We start from the raw sequence: 23,759 nt of genomic DNA on the forward strand, positions 1-23,759 counted from the left end.
TGAAGTCCACTTTATTAGACATGGATATACTCTCTCTGTTTTCTTTTCCTAGTAATGCTGGCATGACATATATTTTCCCTTCATATTACTGTATATTTACAGTAAACTAAACACAATTAAATTTAAAATTAGTTTTTTTGTAAAAGACATCAAATTTCTACTTTGTCAATCTGTTTTGAAAAGTGTTTAGATCATTTAAATTTAAAGAAATTATTGACATACTATTTCTTAAGTCTGTCATTTAAATACTTTATTTTTTTGTGTACTTCCTCTGGTTATTGCTCCCCCATTTCTCTATTCTTGCCTTTTTGTGGATTACTTAACATTATGTAAGATCCCATCTTAATATTTTTGAGTGTATCTCTTCATATTTGTTTTTGTCTTGGTTGCTTTTAGTATTCCATTATACATATGTAACTTGTCACAGTCTACTGATGTCAACACTTTACCATTTCAAATTAATTATACAACTCTCACTAACATTTAGGTTACTCTATCTTCCCAAAAATAATCACACTTCTAAACATCTTTGGGGCCAGGCATGGTGGCTCACAGCTGTAATCCCTTGGGAAGCAGAGGTGGGCGGATCACTTGAGGTCAGGAGTTTGAGACTGACCTGGCCAGCATGGTGAAACCCCATCTCTACTAAAAAAAAAAGAAAAATGCAATTAGCTGGGCGTGGTGGCAGGCGCCTGTAGTCCCAGCTACCCGGGAGTCTGAGGCATGAGGATCTCTTAAAACAGGGAGGCAGAGGTTGCAGAGAGCCAAGATCAGGCCACTGTACTCCAGTCTGGGCGACAGAGTGAGACTTGGTCTCAAAAAAACACAAAGCAAAACAAAAAAACATCTTTATCATGAGTATCATACTGTGTTAATATATTTGTTTCAATAACTAATATGATTTATGAAATATGTGAGTTGAAATACAATCTAATGTATACATCCATATTTTTATTGTACTGTTATTCCTTCCTGATGTTCCAAGACTCTTCTCCTATTCATTTTCTTTCTGTTTGAAAAATTTTCTTAACTCATCTTTAGAGTTAAGTCTACTAGTAATAAATTATCTTAGCTTTCCTTCTTCTGAGAATGTTTAATTTGTCTTCATTCTTTAAGGATAGTTTTTCTAGATACAGAATTTTGAATTTTCAGTTGATAGGTCTGTTTTATTTTTAACATTTAAAATGTTGTGTCACTTCTTTCTGGACTCCACAGTTTCATATGAGGTATCCACTGACATTTGACTAGTTCCACTATAGGTAATTCATTTTTTTTCTCTCAGCTGCCTTGAAGATTTTCACTTTAAGTTTTCACAAATCTAATTATCAGATTTCTTGGTGGAAATTTCAATGGTTTAATATTGTTTGAAGCTTGCTTAGACTCTACTGTTTGAAGCTTGCTTAGACTCTTCAATCTGCGTTTTTTTTTTTTTGAGATGGAGTCTCACTCTGTGGCCTAGACTGGAGTGCAGTGGCCCGATCTCAGCTCACTGCAAGCTCCACCTCCCGGGTTCGTGCCATTCTCCTGCCTCAGCCTCCCGAGTAGCTGGGACTGCAGGCGCCTGCCACCATGCCCGGCTAATTTTTTGTGTTTTTAGCAGAGACGGGGTTTCACCGTGTTAGCCAGGATGGTCTCAATCTGCTGACCTCGTGATCCACCCCTCTCGGCCTCCCAAAGTGCTGGGATTACAGGCTTGAGCCACCGCGCCCTGCCCAATCTGCAATTTTATATCTTTTGCCATACTGGAAAATTCTCAGCCATTATTTTTTTCAAATTATCTATCAACCCTGCTCCTCTCCTTCTGTGACTACAAAAATATAAATGTTTAACATTTTGGCATTGTTTCGCAGGTCCTTGAGCCTCTGTTCTTTTTTTAAAACTGTATGTGCTCTTTGTTGTGCCTATTGGGTAAATCTTACTGATCTGTATTCAACTTCAGTGATTCTATTTTCTGTAACCTATGACACTACTATATTGAGCCAATCTCATAACAAAATTTCTGTTAGTGTAATTTTCAGTTTTGCAATTTCTATTTGGCTCTTTTAAAAATAACCGCTATTTTTTATCAGTATTTTCAAGAGAAAAAAATTGAGAAATTCTCAATCACTACTTCTTCAAATATTTGCCTCCTTTCTCCTTTGGCAACTCAAATTACAAATATGCTTGACCTCTTTAATTCTCCTACAGTTCAATGATGCATTGTTAATTTTTTTGAAATATTTTTCACCCTGCATTGTATTTTAGCTAGTTTCTATTTCTATCTTCAAGTTTACTAATTTTGAAGTTCAGTATCACTGATGATTACTTTTTAATATCCTTATCTACTCATCCTAACATCGGTGCCATTTGTGGCTTAGTTTGCATGTATTTTTTTCCTGTAACAGTTTCTATTTTCCTGAAATTTTTTTTTTTTTTTTGTAGTCCTGGTAATTGTTTCCCAGTTGGCGATATTGTGAATATACCTCTTTGCATAGATTTTTTTTTCAGCCAAAGAAGGTATTTTAATTAAGTTTTAACTTTTATTTTTAACTTTTATTTTAAGCTCTAGGGGTACAAGTACAAGTTTGTTACATAGGTAAACTTGTGTCATGGGAGTTTTTTGTATAGATTATTTCATCACCCAGGTATTAAGCCTAGTACCCATTATGTATTTTTCCTGATCCTCTCCCTCCTCCCACCCTCAGAAAAGCCCAACTGTGTGTTGTTTCCCTCTCTGTGTCCATGTGTTCTCACCATTTAGTTCCCACTTACGAGTGAGAACATTTGGTATTTTTTAAAATTCTATAAATATTATGAACCCTTATTCTAGAACTTGATTAACTTATTTGGAGATAGTTTCATCCTTTGAATGCTTGCTTTTGAGTTTTGTTGGGAAAGACCAGCACTGCATTAGTGCAGGACTAATTGTAACTCACCACTGGAGTGATCACCTTCCAGGTAGTTTATCTGATGCTGCTGTTGGAAACATGAACTCTTCTTGGCCCTGTATTTCCTCACTGGACATGAGTCTCTTTCATGTGATTCTTTTCTTGGCCTTAGGTAGTTTTTTTTTACACATTGTAGCTAATGGGGACACTCACCATTTCCAGTTCTTTGTGAACTCTACAGATTTTCCCTTGTAATTTGTTAAGGTAGTTTTTTCTCAGACCCCGGGTGACTTTTTTCATATGCACACACTGATCAGTACTCAACTGAAGACTTGAAAGAAACTCTGTAGAGCTCTGCAGTGCTCTATCTTGGCAGGTTCCATCTTTTGACTCTGCTTTGTTAATTCTATCAACCTTACCCTTACCATGCCTCCACCTATGTCTTCTCAGTTCAAAGTACCTCTGGCACCCCTGCATGGCTTTTGTCTCTTTGTGAGATGGCCTGGAAACTCTTTCTAGATAGTAAGCTGGGACCATCATTAGGTTTCCCTCATTTGCTTTCTGGACTCTCATAGATAACTGTCCTTTTCTGTCTGATGTTTAATGCCTGAATACCATTGTTTCAGATTGTATACATATTATGGTTGTTGCTATAATTACTGTTATTATTTTTCATCAAATACAAGAATAAATCCAGTACATTAGTCCATCTGTCTTGAAAACAGACATTTCTACATATTTTTCCTAAATTATATTCTTTATTCTTGTAATGCTTATGTTATTCCATATTTGATCAAGGAAAGCTTCTTCATATTGATGTAAAGTTTATTTTGCTTGAATTTTTGGTTTTACAGTTTTATAAAACAGCCTAGATTATTTCGTATACATTCTTTCCACAGACTGATTATCCATCACGACTCATATGTCATGACTTTTAATTGCAGACTTCACTAGTTATAAATTAAATATGTTATTTTAGTAACTGGGTTACCTTGAAAAACGTACTTCACTACATGCGTAGTTAAGCAAATTTTCTTTTTTAGCTAAGCTAATACAATACCTCCTATCTTGCTTTGTTGTAGGAGCTAAATAAAATGTTAAATATACTAAGTCCTGGTAGAAACCTTAATATTTAATACACATTTAAAATATGATATATTATTTTACCTTCTATCTCAGGGATAAGTACATCGATCATTAATTGTAAGAATCAATATGGAGATTTCACTACTAGTGTTTTTGTTTGTTTTGTTTTTGTTTGTTTTTGTTTTTGTTTGGGGGGCATGGAGTCTCTCCCTCTGTCACTCAGGCTAGAGTGCAGTGGTGCCATCTCAGCTCACTACAAGCTCCGCCTCCGAGGTTCACGCCATTCTCCTGCCTCAGCCTCCTCAGTAGTGGGACTACAGGCGCCTAGCACCACACCTGGCTAATTTTTTTGTATTTTAAGTAGAGACGGGGTTTCACTGTGTTAGCCAGGATGGTCTCGATCTCCTGACCTAGTGATCCGCCCTCCTTGGCCTCCCAAGGTGCTGGGATTACAGGCGTGAGCCACCACGTCCCGCTGCTACCAGTGTCTTAATTGTCCTATTGCACCAGTAATTATTTAGAAAAATGATATATTCCACTAATTTAAAAATAATTCCTGAGGAACCTTCATTTTATTCTCTTTCTGAAATCAGATAAGTACACGATGAATGGTTTCTGCATGCACTAAACATAATGTGCCATTAATCTTGGAGTCTCCTGGGTTATAAGTGCTGTGTCATTATATCAAACTCTCACCTCCATCTGCCCATCAGAATGTATTACACACCTCAGAGAACTTGAGACAGGAAACCAATATCAAGTGACAGGGTATCAGGACATCTTTAATGTCTGACACAATTCCCTCTCTGCCACATAATTATATTAGGATTCATTTTTATCTCTTTCTTGAGGCTTAATGAATGGCAAATCATTACTAGTTCAAATATGGCTTATGAATTGTTTATTTGAATTTAAAATAACTTTGAGCCAAAATTTGTTCAAGAAAAATAAATTTCTGAGTAGAAAATCATTGCTTATTATATTGGCAGCTGGCTTTTTTGAATTTCTGTTGTAAGCCCCAAAGAACAACTAGGTTTTAAAAGAATAAAAAAGGGAGAGAGGAAAAGAAAAAGAGAGGAGAGAGGAAAGAACAGAACACAATATAAGAGAAAGACTCATGAGAATGAGCAAAAAACTGTATTGGTTTTATTGGACCAAAATTTCCATCTACCTCCTAGTGTACTCAGTCACGTGAATGGTACAAGGTAGCAGAAAAAATGTGGTTAAGACAACAAAACAATAGTTTAGAAATCAGATGCTTCATAACAGAGAAGGTAGCAAAGGGCAAATTTGCTTTCTCCATCTCCCTCAATCTTTATGCTTCTAGTCCTAATCCAATACTGTCAATATAGTCTAAAGTAGGTTAACAGTGAGAGAATAATGGCAGCATGGTTTCAGAATAACATGGAATGGTATATAGTAGATTAGCTAGAGGATGTTAAGTACCTGAAAATAAAGAGAGAGTGGCACATGTGAACAGGTAAGAAGTGGTGACAAAAGCAGTAATGAACAATGACTATAGAAAAGGTGCAAAGAACACAAACAGACACTTCTCAAAAGCAGCCACCAAGCATATAAAGTTCAACATCACTGATCATTAGAGAAATGCAAGTCAAAACCACCATGAGATACCTTCTCACACCAGTCAGAATAGTTATTATTAAAAAGTCAAAAACAAACAAACAAACAAAAAAAGATGCTGGCGAAGTTGTGGAGAAAAAGGAACACTTTTACACTGTTGGTGGGAGTGTAAATTAGGTCAACCATTGTAGAAGACAGTGTGACAATTCCTCAAAAACCTAAAGACAGAAATATCTTTCAAATCAGCAATTGCATTACTGGGTATATATCCAAGGGAACAGAAATCATTCTATTATAAAGACACATGTGCACATATGTTGGTTGCAGCACTATTCACAATAGGAAAGACCTGGAAGCAACCCAAATGCCCTTCAATGATCATCTGGGTCAAGAAAATGTGGTCCATATACACCATGGAACACTATGCAACCATAAAACATGAACAAGATCATGTCCTTTGCAGGGACACGGATGGAGCTGGAGGCCATTATCCTTAGCAGACTAACACAGGAACAGAAAACCAAATACCAGATGCAGTGGGAGCTAAACGATGAGAACTCATGGACACACAGAGGAGAACAGCACACACTGGGGCCTATCAGAGAGTGGAGGGTGACAGGAGGGAGATAATCACGAAAAATAACTAATGGGTACTAAGCTTAACATCTGAGTAATGAAATAATTGGTACAATAAACCCCCATGACACACATTTACTTATGTAACAAACCTGCACATCCTGCAGATGTACCCCTGAACTTAAAATAAATGTTAACAATAAGAAAAGGTACCAGAAATAGCACTGTTGCTGTCACTTCATAAGATATGTTCTGTTATTATGCCCCTTTTGCAAATGAAAATAATTGTGCAGAGAACCTCAAACACAGGCAAGATGGTGCAGAATTGTTTCTCCATTCTCCTCCTCACAACTAAAACCCTGGAAATAAAAAAGAGGCAACCAAAGAACATTGAACGATGATAAAAAAGAAGCTGAACATGTTTGGGACTCCAGGATTGGAGAAACACAGCAACAGCAGACAGTCTCATATCCAACAAATATGACTTAGACCCAGGATTTCCTGACCTCCTGTATAGCAAAATAAAGTGGGTCAGTAGTTTTCTTCTTCTCCTGGATTAAAAAAAAAAAAAAAAGAAAAAGTTCCATTGACATTATCAGGCAAGCTTGGCACCATGCTGGCCAGGGGGTTGCATCAGGAAGCCTGATAGATACAAGATATAAGAGACCAGTGGACACACTCCCCTTCCCACTGAGTCCATCCCCTGACTCAGCAAGAAACAATGGGCAGTAGGGCAGCATCATTAAGGGGAATCTGCCATAGCCTTGCAAAAGGACTTGAAGGCATAGGAATAAATAATAAAAACAAATTGTATAAAATGGACAGAGAATAACTAAATTGTGGACAATTCAAGAGGACAACTCTTTTTATTGGAATCTCCAAAGGAGGGGATGTAAATATTAGAAGAAATGTTTTTTTAACTTGTCAGAAACTATTAGCCCCAGGGGGAGAAAGTTTGGAAAATTAAAACTACACGAAAGTACATCAAAATTTAATTGCTTAAAACGCATGATACAGAGAAAATGTTAATAACAGTCAGATTTTTAAAAAGACACTTATACTGAGGGGTATGAAAATTAGAATAAAAGCAGACTTCTCATCACAAACAATTCAACTCAGAAGACAGTGGAGCAACATCTTTTAAGTATTGAAGAAAACAAATGTCATGCTGGAATTCTATCCTCAATCACATGTCTTTCAAAAAGAAATGTAAAACAAAGACTTTTCCAGGCTTATGAAAGGTTAGAGATTTTTTTTAAATATAAAAGGATAACTTTATTAAATATACAAATTCAAGAGCATTCGATTTTTTTTAAGATTATGGCATAATCAATGGTAATGGTTTATATAGATATATCCTATAATTATCAAACAGATTAGGTAGATATACTGACCTATCAATGCTCAAAATAACAAAATGAATATATGTCCCTCAACTATTTCTGTATTTTATGACTACTAAATAGGAAATCTGTCAGTTGACCCAACCACCAGACTTTTTCCCATAGGAAGTTTGATATGCTGTCATTGATATATATCATTTCTGAATATAAATCTCTATCTTGGGTCCTTTTCTCTTTGCCTACTTCATTATCTCTCTTCCCAACCCACCTAAGACTTAGTCAAAACAGGATACAGAGATCTGGATGGCTCTATGCAGAGGAAAAATCTCCAATAATACTGTCAACTCTGTATTCACTTTTCCTTTCAGCAGCTACCTAATTATATCTAAGACGGTGTGAAAAATTATACAACTCAAAAAAGAAAAGCATTTGGACTGTCAATCTTCACCTTGGTCCTGCAGCTTCCCTTTATCAACCAGCGTATATATTATTTTAAATTCCCAACTGTAAACACTTGCAATAATTAATGAAACATCCAGAAACTTTGTGGTCAGCACCATATAATTTCTGAGGAGAATGTTTTTAGTAGGGGCAGAGAAGGAAGAAAATCGAGAAGCCATTAAGAAAAAATGGCAATTCACACTAACATGCTTTCATAATGTGTTTTTTAAAAATGGATAAATTCAATTTTAAGTGATACTTTGCTCCATGACCAACATTTCCTCATTGTTTTAGTGTTCATAAAAGGCGTAATACGTACCTCTAGAAAAGGAAATTATCGTCTTTACTTACAACATTGTTAGAGCACCAGCACCAGGTTGAGTTTCCCCAAAGTATACATAGCTTATAACTCTAAGAAAATTTACAAATTAAGTCTTTTGATTCATTTAATCCTCATCACATCCGTTAATTTTAATTAATTAAAGCTAAAATTGTTCCTTTTTCTGCATATGTCAGTGAAAGGTAATTAGGGAAACTAAAAATCTGACCTAATAGGAACCCACCTAAAATCTACTTAGGTAGGTTTAATTCAAAGAAGATCATGTTGTTAGTCCCAACAACTATCCCGTATTCTTAATCTATATTTTAGAACGTGTCACCAAACACTAAAATGTTAAAATAAATTATTAATCCTGCTCTGGTCTCTAAACAAGAACTTATGGCTGTTACAAAGTATTCCTTTTTATTCTACCTCATAACAGTAAACGTTAAATGAAGACCCATCATCACAAGCTCGTATCTTTAAAAAATGGATGCAACAAAACTTCTTCTGCTGTTATTCTTGAAGCTGGATTTAGATCTAGAAGTTTATCAGGCAGGTCATAAACTTCATCAGGTACCTCATTCCAGCCTTCTCAATTGGTAACATACTCATCAAAACAACACCCACAGCTATTACTATCCCCCTTTTTAAATGAATTCCCTGAGTATTGTCTTGGAGGTGTTTGTATGAGGCGAGAAGCTTTATGGTCAGTCCTCTCTGAAATAGTTGGTTGATGAGAAGCAGGCCCTTGTATATCACTTGTTAACTTGGGAGTGTTAGAATCCATACCCCTGAGTCTCTCTCAGAGTTTTCTCAAGTCTTGTGCTGGAACTTCTTTGCTACATAATATTGATTTCCCAAAAGTTTGAGCAGCTTGGATAGTTTCTCTGGATCCCCAAATTGTCATAATTTGGGCCAAAGCAGTTAAATCATCACTTGCTTTATAAAATGGGTATCGTCCACTAAGCAAAGAAAGAAATATGACACCTGCAGACCACATGTCAATTGCTGTAGTTTGATTGGGGCACTTTGTCAAGACCTCTGGTGCTCTGAATCCTGGTGTACCTGCCCTAGGGGCAACCTGCTGATACCTTAAAAGGCAAATACTCCAAACTTTATCTGTTGCATAGCAGTCACAGGTCAGGTTAGCCGGGCAAGAACTGGCAGCTTTCCTCATCACACCACTATTCATAACTTTTGCAGAAATAGTCTTCTTTTTTGTTGCTAACTTTCTAGACAGGACATCCACAGTCTTTGACTGCTTCACGAGTTTCACTGCAGGGCTCTCATGTGAAATGGAGCTGTGCATATTGAAATTTCTTTCTCCAAAAGCAGAGCGCTTGACAGAAAGGCCTACAGATCCCTCCTTTCCATCTTTTTCTTCTTTAATCTGAATTTGTGCATTTGTGTAGGGTTTTTTAACAGAAGCTTTTGTGGTGGACTGCTGATCCAGCTCCTTAGGTACCGGGCCACTCAATGGAATCCTGTTTCCTGTGATTATGTGGGATTTGTTTTGTGAACACCTTTCCTGTTGAGCTGCAGACTGGACAAATTTGAAAAGCTCTATTTTCGTATCATGGGTTCCTTGGACCAAACCAAAGTCTACCAAGGCATACATTTTCAAGCGCCTATTATATAAAAAATTGCTGGGCTTAACATCACGGTGAACAATACCAAACTGATGGATGCGTTTCAAAGCTTTGAACAGATTAAACATATATTCCCGTACTTCTTGAAAGGAAAGAGAATTCAAAATGGCCAAAAACGACTCATGCTCCAGATATGGCATAGCAATAACTACATGATCATTCTTCCTAAAGCAGTATTTAACTCCCATGACATTATCTTGCCCCCCAGCCACTGTTAGGCACTGAAGTTCAGCTGCAATTCTTACAGGATGACTTGTTGGAATCAAGTGTTTTAGAGCAATTTTCTCTTCAGGTCCTACTTGCAACTGTGCTGTGGCCAAATTAACAGAGCTGAAAGTGCCTTCTTCAATTTTGTCCTTAATCTTAAACACATTACCAAGCTGTGGTACAGGCTTCTCAATATCTTTTATAACACCTGCAAGTTTAAAATTCTGTTTTTTTTTTTTTTCTTTTTAAAGAGCCTTCAACCTGAAACCGGTCATGGTGGGGAGAAAAAGCCATTGACTCATCCATTTGAATCCCCAAAGACGCCTCCATCAGAAGACAATTGGGATGCAAAATGCCAGCTAAGGGGTTATATTCACAGGGGAAGCAAAGCAGGGTTTAAGGGAGTATGACTTCTGTGGCTCCCCAGATGCCTGGGTGGCCATCTCCAAGAGCTCCCCACATCAGGTTAGAGATTTTTATTACCAGTTACCTATGCTAAAGTAAATACTATAGGGAGTCCTTAAAAAAAACAAAAATTATATCAAATAGAAATCTGCATTTAAACAACAAAATAAATAACACTGGAAATGATCATTACATGTATAAATACAAACATTATTTCTAAATTTTAAAAGTTTTTAAGTATAATCAATCATTTAAAGGAAATAAAAAAGGAATGCACTTTAAAATATATGGCATGCATGGAAATGTTATGACAACAGAAGAAAGTTTTGGGAAGGAGAAACAAAAATATATCACTGTGGTATTCTAATGCAGTGTGTAAGGAAGTACACTATTGCTTGAAAATAGACTGTGATAAATATGCATATATACTATATAAACCCCAAAGCAACCACTGAAAGAACAAAACAAAAAATAATAGCTAATAAGTAAAAAGGGAGATATATGTAATAATAAAAAATACTTGATTTTTTCTAGGAAATAAAGGAACGAAGGAAACGAAAAATGAAATAATAAATGGGAAAAAATACAGCAAAACGGTATATCTAGATCAAATATCAATGAATGCATTAAAAATTATCTAAACATCAAATTAATAGCAGAGTCATTCACATTATATGAAAAGTAAACTCCAAATATATTATTCTTGCAGAAAACCAACCTTACATATAAAGACAAAAAGAAGTTTAAAACAGAAAGATTGAAAAATGTATCCCATTTCAACGCTAATGAAAAGCAATCTAGAATTTCTATATTAATATGAAACAAAGTAGTTTTCAGAGAAAAGAATACTGCCAGGAATGTAGTGGACCATTTTTTAAAGTAATAAAGGAATCGATTTGTCATGAGGATTTAACCCTAAATGTGTATTCATCTAATAGTAGAGTTCAAAATACAGGAATTGAAATCTGATAAAAATAGTAATAAGAAGCAAATGAATCCACAATTGTATTTGAATACTTCAGTACCATTTTCTCAGTAATTGATACAATAAGAGAGAAAACAAATAAGAATACAGACTTGAACAGCAATATTAACCAACATGATTAGTTGACAATTATCAAAAACCTTTGCAAAAACAGAAAAATACACATTCTATTCAAGTCTATGTTGAATATGTTCTAAGATAGCCAATATTCTAGGCAATAAAACCAAAATCTGTTTTAGTCAAGGCTGTCCAGAGAAACAGAACCAATAGAGCTAGAATGTGTGTGTATTTGTGTGTATGTGTGCACATAAAGTGGGAGAGGATAGAGAGAGACAGAGAGAGAGAGAGAGAGAGAGAGAGATTATGAGGAATTGGATTATAAGGTTGTAGATGCTTCAAGTTCTCCATCTTCAGGGCAAGTCAGTAGGCTGGAAACCCTGGCAAGAATTGATGTGACAGCTTAGGTCCAAAGGAAATTTGGAAGCAGAATCAACAAATGTAATTCTAATCATTTGAATTATGTTTTCTGTCAACTATGAAATTGAATCAGAACTCAACAAAAGAAAGAAATCTGGATAATCCACAATATTTGAACACAAACTAAAATATTTCTAAATAAAACTCTCATGTTCATTGCACTATTATTCCCAAGAAGAATTAAGTGGAAAAAACCTAAATGATCATTAATGGATGAATGGAAAAATAAAATATTATTTTTAAATATAGGAAGGAATATTATTTGACCTTTATAAAGAAAATCCGGTCACTTGTAACAATGTGGATGAATCTAGAAGATATTATACCAAGTGAAATAAGCCAGACACAAAAGACAAATCCTGTATGATCTCATGATCTGTAGAAGGGAAAATAGTCAAACTCATAGAAGCAGAGAGTAAGAATGGTTGTTGCTATGGATGGCAAGGAGGAAATGGGGAGATATTCATCAAAGGATACAAAGTTTCAGTTATGCAAGACAAATGAGTTCTGGTATTTAGTGTACATCATGGTCACTAAGTTAGCAATACTTGAAATTTGCTAAGAGGTGTAGAGCTTATCAAATCTGTGGTTCTTATCACACACACACACACCCAAAGAGTGAAAATGGCAACTATGTGATATGTTAACTGGCTTGATTATGGTGATCATTTCATATTGCATATGTATATCAAAACATTAGGTTATGTATCTTAAATATACACAATTTGTACTTGTCAATTATACCTCAATAAACTGAAAATTTAAAGAAAATGTTTAGAAAAAAATCGATGAGGCCAGGTGCAGTGGCTCATGCCCATAATCTCAGCACTTAGGGAGGCCGAGGCACGCGGATCACCTGAGGTCAAGAGTTCAAGACCAGCCTGTCCAACATGGTGAAACCCTGTCTCTACAAAAATATAAAAATTAGCCAGTCATGATGGCAGGTACCTGTAATCCCAGCTACTCGGGAGGCTGACACAGGATAATCGCTTGAACGCGGGAGGCAGAGGTTGCATGAGCCGAGATTGCACCATTGCACTCCAGCCTGGGTGACTGAGCAAAATTCTATCTCAAAAGAAAAAAAAGAAAAAAAGGAAAAAAATCAATGAAATTCATGGTGTAAATAGAATAAAAAGAACAAAAAGATCATCTCAAGAATTAAAGGATTTAGAGAAATCCACCATCCAACCCTGATTAAAACAAATAACAACAAAGACTTCAGAAATATATGCATATAAGCATATCTCTTAAACCTCATAGAAGGTATCTATGAAAGAAACACCTATAGCTAACATTGTACTTAATGGTAAAAGACTAAATCCTTTCCCATTGGGATAACAAACATGGCAACTATGTGTGCTCTTATGACTTCTACTAAATATTACACTATAGATTCTGCCTGCTGCAACAAGGAAAATGGATAAAGTAAATCTAGATTGCAAGGAAAAATTAAAACTCTCTTTATTTACATATTCATAAGCAAACTTGCTAAACTGACCTATTTGTTCTAGGAATATGATAGTAGATTCAGCAGACTTTTTTCTATGGATCATGACACACAATGGGGAAAAATAGTCTATTTAACAAATGGTGCTGGAAAAAGCAAATATTCATATGCAGAAGAATGAAATTAGACTGTTATCTCACATTGTGTACAAAAATCTACTCAAAATAGACTACAGGCTTAAATGTAAGACCTCAAAATAGATTAAAGGCTTAAATGTAATACTTGTTTTTTCTATACATCTGTAGAAAAAATTCTGCTGAATCTGCTATCATATTACTAGAACAAATAATTCAGTTTAGCAAATTTGCTTAATATTCTTAATACTGTGAAATTGAATATTATGAAATATTAGTGATGTAAATTAAAGAACTAAGTAAATGAAGAGATACAGTGTGGTCACAGATAAGAAAATTCATTATCGTTATGGTGCCAGTTCTTTCAAATTGGTCTATAAGTTCAGTGTAATCAGAATTAAAACCCCAGCAGCCTTCTTTGTAAAAACTGACAAGCTTATTTAAAAATTAATGTGGAAATGCAAAAATAATTTAATAAAGAAGAACAAGGTTGAATGAGCTACATTTGTGATTCCAAGATTCACTATGAGGCTAAAGTAATCAAGAGAGTGTGACATTACCATAAAGAGAGGCACCAGTTCAATAAAATGGAGAAGAGGACCACAAAACATACCCACACACCTACATGGACAGTTGATTTTTTAAGAAAGCTGCCAGGATCAGTGAATGAATATAAAGTGTAAGATTTTCAACAAATGGTGCTGGAACAATTGAATAAATAGGAATTTTAAAAAGCTTCATTCACAACATACACAAACATTTATTTGACATGGATGATAGCTGTAACAGTCAAAAATATAAAACTTCTATTAAAAATGACAAGAAAAATTTAGTGACTTTGGATTTGGCAGATATTTTGATGACATAATCAATAAAAGGGAAAAAGTGCTAAAATACTAACACATCCAAATGGGAAGAGAGGAAGTCAAACTATCCCTGTCTGCAGATGACAAGATTCTATATCTAGAAAACCCCATAGTCTTGGCCCAAAAACAAAGAATGATGAAGAACTTCAGCAAAGTCTTAGGATAAAAAATCAATGTACAAAAATCACTAGCATTCTTATACAACAACAATTGTTAAACTGAGAGCCTAATCAGGAAGCAATCCCATTCACAATTACCGCAACATATATAAAATGCCAAAGAATATAGCCAACCAGGGAGGTGAAAGTATCTCTACAAGGAGAACTATAAACCACCACTGAAAGAAATCAGAGAGGGTCACAAACAAATGAAAAAACAATCCATGCTCTTAGATAGGAATAATTAGTACCATTAAAATGGCCATATCTTTTGTGGCAATTGTGAATGGGATTGCATTCCTTCTTAGGCTCTCAGCTTGACTATCGTTGTTGTATAGGATGCTAGTAATTTTTTTTATATTGATTTTTTATCCTAAGCAGTTTCAGTGCTATTCTTATCTAACTACCAGTGACATTGGTAGTTTCAATGCTATTCCTATCTAACTACCTAACTAACTTAGCTATTCCTATCTAACTACCTAACTAAATTAACTACTATCTAACTAAATTAGCAGTTTCAATGCTATTCCTATCTAACTACCAATGACATTCTTCACAGAACTAGAAAAATGCACTTTAAAACTCATATGGAAGCTGGGTGTGGTGGCTCATGCCTATAATTCCAGTATTTGGAGAGACTGAGGCGGGCAGATCACCTGAGGTCAGGAGTTTGAGACCAGCCTGACCAACAGGTTTACTAGAAACCCTGTCTTTACATGGTGCTTGTAGTCCCAGCTACTCAGGAACCTGAGGCAGGAGAATCACTTGAACCTGGGAGGCAGAGGTTGCAGTGAGTGAGTGAGTAGAGATTATGCCACTGCACTCCAGCCTGGGCGACAGGGCCAGACTCCATCTCAAAAAAATAAATGAATAAATAAATAAATCATATGGAAGCTAAAAAGAGCCTGAATAGTCAAGTCAGTCCTAAGCAAAAAGAACAAAGCTGGAGGCATCACATAACTAAACTTCAAACTATACTACAGGGCTACAGTAACCAAAACTTAATGGCATTGGTACAAAAACAGATCCCAAAACCAATGGAACAGAATGCAAAGTCCTGAAATAACACTGCACACCTACAACCATCTGATCTTCAACAAAGCTGACAAAAGCAAGCAATGGGAAAAGGATTCCCTATTCAATAAATGGTACTGGGATAACTGGCTAGCCATATGTAGAAGATTGAAACTGGACCCCTTCCTTACAACATATACAAAAATCAACTTAAGAGAACTTAAATGTAAAACCCTAAACTATGAAAACCCTGGAAGGCAACCTAGGCAATAACATTCTGGGCACAGGAACTGGCAAAAATTTAATGATGAAGATGCCAAAAGCAACTGAAACAAAAGCAAAAATTGACAAATGGGATCTGAAACAAAAGCAAAAATTGACAAACTAAAAAACTTCTGCACAGCAAAGCAAACTATCCACAGAGTAAACAGACAACCAGACAACCTACAGAATGAGAGAAAATATTTGCAAACTATGCATTTGACAAAAGTGTAATATCCAGTATCTGTAAGGCTCTTAAATTGACAAGAAATAAACAACCCCATTAAAAAGTGGGCAAAGGACATAAACAGAGAGTTTTCAAAAGAAGACATTCATGTGGCCAACAAGCATATGAAAAAAAGTTCAGCATCCCCGATCATTAAAGAAATGGAAATCCAAATCACAATTAGATATCATCTCATAACAGTCATAATGGCTATTATTAAAAAAGTAAAAAAAATAACAGATGCTGGTGAGGTTGCAGAGAAAAGGGAATACTTGTCCACTGTTGACCGGAGTGTAAATTAGTTCAACCATTGTGGAGGGCAGTATGTTGATTCCTCAAAGAGCTAAAACCAGAACTACTATTTGACCCAGAATTCCCATTATTGAGTACATACCCAAAGAAATATAAATCATTGTATCATAAAGACACATGCATGCATATGTTCATTGCAATACTATTCACAATGGCAAAGACATGGAATCAACCCAAATGCCCATCAAAGGAAGACTGGATAAATAAAATGTAGTACATATATACTATAGAATGCTATGCAGCCATAAAAACGAATGAAATCATGTCCTTTGCAGTAACATGGATGGAGCTGGAGGCCATTATGCTTAGCAAAGTAACACAGGGACAGAAAACCAAATACCACATCTTCCCACTTACAACTGGGTGCTAAATGATGAGAACACAAGGACACACAGAGGGGAACAACATACACTGGGGTCTACCAAATGTGGAGAGAAGAGGAGGGAAGGGATCAGAAAATAATAACTATTAGATACTAGGCCTAGTATCTGGGTAACAAAACAATCTGCATACCAAACCCCTGTGACAAAAGTTTACCTATGTGAGAAACCTGCACATGTATCCCTGAATCTAAAATAAAAGCTTTAACGAAACCTATAAAATCAAAGCATTTATGCAAAATTATTCTTCTTATTGAGACTTGAGATAAATTTCTGTTGCTTTAAATTAATTTTACTCATTTATTAATGAATATTTAAAAGCATAAGTTAAGGTGTAAGATTGGCCCTCTGCATTTGTGCACCTGCAGGATCCAGGAGAGTATTAATAACCACAGAGTGAGACTATCCTGTTCCATATTGTAGTTGACAGTAAAGAGATTGTCCATTTTACCACCTGTGCTTAATACATATTTGCCTGGACCCTTGGTGGGAAGCTGAAGTCAAGAAGGAGCCATCACTCTTGGGGGCAGCTACCTCTTTGCAGGACTCTATGACTCCAGGAACAGAAGTCAAGCTGTAACTTAAGGTGACTAATCAAAATAATTTCCCATATCTTCAAACTCTATAACACTGCCTTCACCTTCTAGTTCCAAGTGAACTGTATTCCTACATTATGCTCTTATTTTTTTAATCTTAAATAAGTGAACCTCTCGATACCATTTCCAACATCTACCACCACTCTCTTTTTTTGGCTTGCTTTACAACAAAACAAAACATAAGTAGAAACAATGACGAAGTTGTTTCTACTGATGTTCCCAATTCTCCTCAAGTTTTCACTTGAATAAATTCCAACAGGTTTTTGCCTTTATCACTCCTAAATCAGGGTTTTGTCACGTCCAAATAATACCCATGTTGTTATATACAATGTTTAATCTGGATCATCAGCACAGGACAGAGGTGATGACTGATTTCTCCTAGGAAGCTTTCAACGGGCAACTGTTTTTAAAAACTGAAAGTTCACTTTAACTCAAGACATTATATAATCAGTTTTATTTTTCCCATTTTTTGTGAGCTCTGTTCTAATCTCTCTATCCTTTGCTGTTACTTCATCTCTTAACATTAAACATGTGAATGTCACTTGGATCTGTCCTTGAATTCTCCTTTGAGGCTATCTATACTCATTCCTTTGATGGCCATGTCCATTTTTATGCTGATTCCTCTAACATTTACATTTTCATCTCTGACTCCTAGTCTGAACTCCAACTTCCCAAATCCTACTGTCAGACTGATGGCTCCGGTGTGAATCTGATAAGTACCTCAAATTTAACCAGTTAAAGTAAGTGCATCTGATGTCACTCACCAGCCCCTTCTCACCAGCCTTCTCTGTTGATGGCAAGTCCATCTTTACAGTTGCTCTATACAAACCTTAACTCTGCCTGTTCTTAACATCATGTCTGGACCGTTAGGAAATCCAGTTGGTTCTATTTTCAGCTGTGGTTATAGTTGTACCTAACCATTTAAGATCATCCTGGCACTTGCCTGATACAAACCATCTTAAAATATTTTGAGTATTTTCCTTCCTCTCATATAACTCTAGCCACACCAGCTTTCATGCTTGTCCTGACCATGTTAGACACACTCACGTTTATAGAACATGAAAACATCTAGGTGCAACATTTTGGGTAAAGTTATTTTTCTTCTAGTCTCCTTAAGAATTGGCAAATGTCAATTTTATGTAAACAGTACATTTTGAGATATGGCTAATTAAATATAAATCTCAAACAAAGAAACTATAAAAACTCTAAAATGAGAGGTAATGAACTCTTTTTTGAATCTATCTGCCCTGGGTTCATTGTGCCTTCTCTAAGCACTTGTAGCAACAAGCATACTATTGATATAGGAGTTAAGAAGGAATTACTTAGGTAGATAGCAAGGTCATGGGAGTGCTTGGTAAGGCTTTTCTTTTTAATGAAAAGCAGCCCCAAATCATTTTCTAACAAATAGCAGTCTGCAAGCCGTCAGTTTGTATGGGTGAATGATGGCAGGAACTAAGGACTAGACATTTTCAAAATGGCGGGTCCATCTTCCCTTCTCTGCCAGCCATGTGTACTGTAGAGGAGCAGACAAGATGGTGCCAATTAACAGGAAAGACCTGTTAGAAGATTGAGCGGGACAACCAGCCTTCCCTGTGCACTATGTAGACATCTTACCTGATGGCACTAAACTGTGAGCCCCGTGTAAATCAGACACGGCCTTCTCTAGCCTGCCTATAAAATCTGCTGCAGTCTGCCGCCTCCCCTCCCCATTTTTTCAGACTTTTCTATCTCTCTCTCCTGCAAGGAGCTGCTCTCCTCTCTCCTTTCTTTTATTAAACTTTCCACTCCTTAACCCGCCTGCATGTGTCCGTGTCCTGAATTCTCTATCAACTGTGGTAACAAACTCCAGGGAATATACCCTAGACAGTGTAGCCAATCCTTTATTACACTGAATTATTTTATAAAACCACTTACTATCAGAGAGTATGCTCCTTTGAAAAAAGAAGGAATAGAGTTTTTCTTTTGTTATTTCTGTAGTGCCTACGAGATTAACTGACACACAGAAAACATACAATAAGTATTTGTTGAATTAAATGACTATTACTCTATTTAATGTTTATTGCTAATCATGCAGATATAAATTGTCTGCCAAATAGCTTTATGGCTACTTGAACAAGTTTCAATATGGAGGGTTCTAAAAGCTTTATAGAGTTAACTTTGTCAACCCAATTATTTCTGAAAAGGTTTTCAATATTTTTAAAGTTTTTAAATATACAACATAAATTTTACCGTCTAACACACAACAAAAGCAAAAGTAAGAATTTCACTTTAAAATGGGGTCAGTTTAATTATATAAAGTTCAATTCAAAGTATAACCTTCAGTTTTTGCAAAAATGTGTTAGCTCTAATCCCTCAAAGTAAAGGAGGTAAAGCATTTGAACAGCCTGCGAAGGTAAAGAGATTTTCCAGTGAGAAATATGCTAATTAACAGGCATATTTAAAAGTCTGAAATAAACTTCAAAGATTCAAGATCATCCTTCACGTACAAAATTCAAAATTCCAAGAGAAAAATAGATACATGACAATTAAAAAAAAAAAGAATAAAGGGAATATGTTGTGTTTTGGAACTGGCACTAAAACATTCTTGTGAAGAAAAAAGTAAACTTACTACTTTAAGATTTCAGTCTTATTAAATCTACTTTAAAGTTTACAAATTATTAAAATTTTTGAGAAATATGTTGTCTCATTATTTTAAGTTATCTAAAAGAATTAAATGTAAGCGTCACTTCAAAAATACACTAGTGAGTGATGTCGATAAAAACGGCAGAGTACACAATGCCAATAGCTTCTCTCTTCATAAAGCAATAAAAATAGGCAAAAACGGTCAGAACCAACGTTTTTAGAATTCTGTAGACTAATCAACAGCTTGCAGCAAGCTGGAGAACAATTAATCAAGGAAAAAATAAAACAGCCGAATCATAAAAAAATCAGCACATTCTGTGGTGTTTTATGTTACCCTGGGGCTGTATCTTGCTCCCTAACTTGGTGGTGGTTTTGAAGAGTACACTTCACACTATATTTTTAATTGTTTTGCATGTCTTATAATTTTTTTGTTGAAAGCTGAACATATCATAATGCAGCAATATGAAAGTTAGTTTACCTCCTTTCCCCAGAATTTCCTGTTGCTGCTTATTGTAGTTGTTGATTGCTTGCTTAGTGATTTTTCTGAATTACATTTTTAAAAAGTGTATTCTTTATTGGGTGTAGTCACTAAAACCTCTGTTCCATTATCTCATTGGTGAGCTAGTGATTGAACATTTCACAGATGGGCTCGGTAGATTTTTGAATTTTCCCTTCAACATTTAGTCAGAAGTTTTCAGTTCTTCCTTAGGTTCCATGTTCTGCTAGCTCAGAGGCTGAAGATCAGCCAGAAGCAACAGGTTACAGGGTTCTCCTATCTTTCCTGAGCATGCACACAGCCCTTAGCATGTACATGGCTTAGAAATTACCGGATATATGTTAGGATACTTCAAAACTCATTCCCCAAAGAATCTGATATCACAGATTTTCCTCTCAATCTTTTTTGTCTGTCTATTGTTTACAACTGTTATTTATGGGTACATGCAGCAATGACTAATACATTTACCTGTAAATATTTTAAATATTTTCAACAAACTTTCCTTAGGGCATGGGATTAGGAGAAATGTGGGTAAGAAAAGATAAAGTCAAGCCCTTTGAGCTGGTCATCCAGAGAGCCACTAGACAGGTAAAATAAAAATAAAAATAAAAACACACTCTTTGCAAATGAGACCTGCTCTGCTTCTTACTTTAATTCTTTCAGCGTATTTGTAATAGCTAAAATACTTTGTTTACTACATTCAAAATATGTGCCTCCTGAAAGACATTTTCTACTGGCTGTTTTTCTTCCCTCTATGTATAGGCATACTATTCTGTTTCTTTATATTTTTATCAAAAATGGATATTCTAGATAATATAACAATTCTACTTTTAATTCCTCCATCATTCAAGGTTTATTGCCATCAGTTTTTTACTAGTTCTGGTTGTGGTAGTGTTGTAATTTTTTTGTTCTGTTGACTTGTTTAGCACTTTTCTAGATAATTCTGTACATTATATATTCTCTGAAGTGTGGAGCTATTGAATTATCTGTTAGTTTTTCATTTATAATTCATGTTTCATTGTTAAGACTAGCTTTTTTGGGGTCACTTCTGTTATTTTAATTTAATGATGAGCAATGAGTTGCTAGAAAATTGCTTTCAATGCCATACCTGTATGCTTTCTGTCCTTTTCTAAGTAGATTCGTGTGAGAAAGAAAATCTTTGGATTTCAGAAAGTTTATGACACAGCCTTAGCTCTTGCTTCCTGCTTGTGCAGGCAAGCCAAAGATGAGAGTAACTGGTGCCTCTCCTTTCCCAGATCTTTCCTGGGCATATACACAATGCATGAGATCCCCAGGTATATACTGGAGTTTCTCACAATCTCTTATGATTGTTTATTCTCCCAGAATTTCTTTTTAAAATTTTCCAGCTAGGCTTTTCTTTGATTCATCTGAAAACACAACCATAGGTATCTGAAATGCTGTCAGCAATTTGTTATTGTTTATTTAATTTTCTGGGGGTAGGCTACAACATTCTGCTCTGTTAAGCTGATCTCTGAGTAAAACAAAATAGCCACTGCTTTCTGAGAATAGATTTTTGATTTTTAGAGATCTGCAAGTTCAGAACAAATATAACTGAGCCCTGGGATGGTATTTTTAATGAAACTTCAAAAGTAGCCATACCCTTCCATTGTTTGCCATGCTGCCAGCTTTCTGTTATATCACCACTGAGCTTAGGGGGAGGGAGGGAAAAGTAGATAACTTTAAGTTAGAACTGTCTTACCAAAGTGATATGGTTTGGCTGTGTGCCCACCCAAATCTCACCTTGAATTCCCACATGTGGTGGGAGGGACCAGGTGGGAGGTAATTGAATCTTGGGGTCAGGTCTTTACCTTGCTGTTCTCATGATAGTGAATAAGTCTCACAAGATCTGATGGTTTTATAAGGGGGAGTTTCCTTGCACAAGCTTTCTTTTTGCCTGCTGGCATCCGTGTAAGACATGACTTGCTCCTCCTTGCCTTCCACCATGATTGTGAGACCTCCCCAGCCAAGCGGAACTGTAAGTCCATTAAACCTCTCTTTCTTTTGTAACTTACCCAGTCTTGAGTAGGTCTTTTTCAGCAGCATGAGAATGGACTAATATACAAGGTTCAATAGTTTCTCTTTGGTAGATAATATTCAATTTGTTCTTTGGCTTTGAACAGATGCAAAAGTTCTGAAATCATTGATTTTGGTTATGTTGCCCATACTTCCTTTGTTTTAGAAGGGGAACAAGTTAACTGAGCACTTCGCTTTGCCATTCTGGTAGATGATCAAGAAAATTTCTTTAAACTTTAGGGAATGATAATGAACTAGAATAATATTTATTTAGAGAGCCCATAGAAATATTCTAGGCATTTATAATAAGATAGCATTTTTTGTTTCTTATATTTGATTTATTTATATATGCATTTTTGTTTCTTGAATACATTTTATACATTATCACAAATTTTAGGATTGTCAGTACTAGTTATGACTGCTTTTGTTTTTTTCCTCACATGTGCAAAACCAAAGATATAACTTTCTTGAGACACTTACATGTTTGTCTGATTCCCTTATATATTCAATTATCTCTAATTAATTATTTTCCATGCACTCACATCTTCTCTGGGTTCCAGCATAATGTGGTCCTAAGCTAAGATATATTCAAAGAGTCAAAAACAAGCTTCAATAATTCTTGAGAAATTGTACTTTGTTGTTTCTTACAAACAACTCCTACCAGTAAACAACACAGGGACTTAGGATGTGGAAACAACCCAGCTATTGAGAAAAACTAAAATGTGGAGTCTTGGATGAAAAAGAACTTTATAAAAGTAATAAAGATATTAATTAGTTAAAGAAGAATCCTATGGGCATATTTGTTAAGTTTTAACTGATAAGACTGAATCAACGTGTTTAGTTTAACTGAATTCAGTTTTGACATTTTGAAAATGTGGAACAGGAAGTCATGTAAGCCAGTAACATAGAGTTTATTATAATGCCAGCGACTATCATTGTCAACTGATTTGTGCTCATATCTGGTCTAGTCTTGCCACCAATAACCGTATCACATTCTTAAAGAAATACAGCCTAGGAATTAAATTTATTATTATTATTTTTGTCTGTAAGAGTCATACCAGATTTGGGGACTAGAAAGTGGGATACTGTTAGGAACAATATGTAAAGTATTGGGAAGTGGCTCTGAAATTGAGTAATGGATAGAGGCTTGAAGAGTTTTGAGGAACTTGATTGAAAAAAATGCTAGATGATTTACGGTATTAGCTGTTTTTATGTTGCTGATAAAGACATATCTAAGACTGAGCAATTTACAAAAGAAAGAGATATAATGGACT

At 35.6% G+C, this 23,759-nt stretch overlaps 1 pseudogene; it reads right to left on the minus strand.

Annotated features, from left to right (window-relative positions):
- Positions 1 to 8,679: 8,679 nt before the first annotated feature.
- Positions 8,680 to 10,526, minus strand: LOC105515698 (annotated as a pseudogene).
- Between the last annotated feature and the right edge of the window lie 13,233 nt (positions 10,527 to 23,759).

Source organism: Colobus angolensis, unplaced genomic scaffold (assembly GCF_000951035.1).
Source record: "Colobus angolensis palliatus isolate OR3802 unplaced genomic scaffold, Cang.pa_1.0 Scaffold268, whole genome shotgun sequence".
Classification (NCBI taxonomy): Eukaryota; Metazoa; Chordata; class Mammalia; order Primates; family Cercopithecidae; genus Colobus; species Colobus angolensis.